The sequence below is a fragment of the Nansenia antarctica genome (assembly GCF_963989245.1).
Source record: "Nansenia antarctica genome assembly, chromosome: 6".
Classification (NCBI taxonomy): Eukaryota; Metazoa; Chordata; class Actinopteri; order Argentiniformes; family Microstomatidae; genus Nansenia; species Nansenia antarctica.
Genome location: NC_137676.1, coordinates 5868366 through 5870865, shown reverse-complemented (window position 1 = coordinate 5870865; position 2500 = coordinate 5868366). Strand labels below are relative to the sequence as shown.

Sequence of the window (2500 nt, the reverse complement as noted above, 5' to 3'; positions counted from 1 at the left end):
GTGGATGGGTGGATAGATGGATAGGTAGGTAGGTACATTTACATTACATTTTTGGCATTTAGCAGACGCCTTATTCCAAAGTGACTTACAATCAATACATTTGACTAAGCAAGTGAATCATCAATCCACCAGTCGTAGCAGGAAGAGTAATCTAGCTCAGGCCGGGGACCATTGGCAGTCTCAGTGATAGAGGGAAAAGGTTTTTTACAAGGGGGGCAGTAGAAGTCATAGGGGACACAGTAAAGGGGAAAAGCGTGTGTCTCAGGAGACGCAGTGCTGGGGGGTAGTAGATGTCTCAGGAGGAGCAGTTAAAGTGTAACCTTAGGTAGGTAGGTACTTTTATTGACCCTCAAGGGGACATTCGGTATGGACATTATGTTGTTTGACCTATATCCTGGAGTGGTGTCCTGTCGGGCTCCAATCCCCTGCTAGAGAGCACTGTCCTACTCGCTCTTCTCTGTTGTCGTGACAACCATTCAAATGGCTTCCAGGACCCACCATGTTTGGAGGTGATGGACAGGTTCTCTGTTGTTGTGACAACCATTAAGTAGTTTCAATGAGCCACCACGATGTTTTCAGGTGACAGGTAGATCTCTCTTGTTGTGACAACCATTAAACGGCTTCCAGGACCCACCAGGTTTTAGGTGACAGGCAGATCTCTCTTGTTTTGACAACCATTAAGTGGTTTCAATGACCCACCATGTTGTAGGTGACCTACAAGGTCAGTGTCGTGGCATCTAACTGTTTGTTCCTACGGCGTAGCTAGCTGCTTGTGCTCAGCGCAGCCGGACTAACCGAGGGACGTGATGTCTCCAGGTTAATCAGGAGATTCCGCTTCCTTGACGTCATCTACGCCTCTTTTCACAAATCATTGATTTGAAACCGATATCCTCTTTCTACTGGTTTTCTGTGTTGTCGTGGTTACGTACGTACCCTTAACTAGAGCCTAACGTCCCTTAACTTTGTGGACACACGTGGGTGAAAGCTTCCTGTCTCCGAGACTGATGTCAGTCATGTAGATACTTGGTTACTTATAAAGGGGCGATGATGACACAATTCCTTGGGAAAGTTTGTCTGCGTGGGTGTCGAAAAATCTTCCATGCATGTCGTCCCACGTCTCTTGACAATGACCTTTAGCGTGAACTTCCTCTGAGCCTTGCGAGGAGTTATCATTGTAAAGGTTAGTTTGTACAGTACCTGTTTAGTGATGACAAGGTGAGACACGTTGATGCTAGAACACGCCGCTGGTTTCCGCTTCTGCCTTTTTTTTTTTTTTTCGGCATATGGATTTTGGATCTTCTTTCACACACAAAGGTGCTACGGTACATCCGTGTGAAACCATCCGTGTGAAACCTAACCGTGAACTCAGGGGGTGGGGCTGTTTGTTTTACAGAAGACAGGTTATGTTACGCAGAGTGTTGTGCAGAGTTTTTGAAAGTCGAGCACCCACTCAACTCGTTCATCTACAACTCATACATCATATTAACATTTACATTTGACATGACATTTAGCAGATGGGGCCATCTGAGGTGACTGAGTCTAAGTGACTGAATATTGGTTCTTGCCATACAGATGCGGCATTTGACAAAATGACACGGATTGGACAACATTTGGACAAAACTAGGATATAAGATGCGCCTTGCCAGAGAGATTGTTTAGGAGTTGTTAAGTCCAAACTCATCCGGTTAACCAACAAACTCTCCCATTGTCAACTGTTCCACCAACCAACTCTCCCATTGTCAACTGTTCCACCAACCAACTCTCCCATTCTCAACTGTTCCACCAACCAACTCTCCCGTTCTCAACTGTTCCACCAACCAACTCTCCCATTCTCAACTGTTCCACCAACCAACTCTCCCATTCTCAACTGTTCCACCAACCAACTCTCCATTCTCAACTGTTCCACCAACCAACTCTCCCATTCTCAACTGTTCCACCAACCAACTCTCCCATTCTCAACTGTTCCACCAACCAACTCTCCCATTCTCAACTGTTCCACCAACCAACTCTCCCATTCTCAACTGTTCCACCAACCAACTCTCCCATTCTCAACTGTTCCACCAACCAACTCTCCCATTCTCAACTGTTCCACCAACCAACTCTCCCATTCTCAACTGTTCCACCAACCAACTCTCCCATTCTCAACTGTTCCACCAACCAACTCTCCCATTCTCAACTGTTCCACCAACCAACTCTCCCATTCTCAACTGTTCCACCAACCAAACTCTCCCATTCTCAACTGTTCCACCAACCAACTCTCTCCCATTCTCAACTGTTCCACCAACCAACTCTCCCATTCTCAACTGTTCCACCAACCAACTCTCCCATTCTCAACTGTTCCACCAACCAACTCTCCCATTCTCAACTGTTCCACCAACCAACTCTCCCCATTCTCAACTGTTCCACCAACCCATCCCTCCCTCCCATTCTCAACTGTTCCACCAACCAACTCTCCCATTCTCAACCAGTCCACCAACCAACTCTCCCATTCTCAACTGTT

At 46.6% G+C, this 2500-nt stretch overlaps 1 protein-coding gene across 1 annotated transcript in view; it reads left to right on the top strand.

Annotated features, from left to right (window-relative positions):
• LOC308159719 (protein bicaudal D homolog 2) overlaps positions 1 to 2500 on the top strand; it is a gene marked incomplete at its 5' end in the record, with an annotated part of 28335 nt that overhangs the window by 21205 nt on the left and 4630 nt on the right.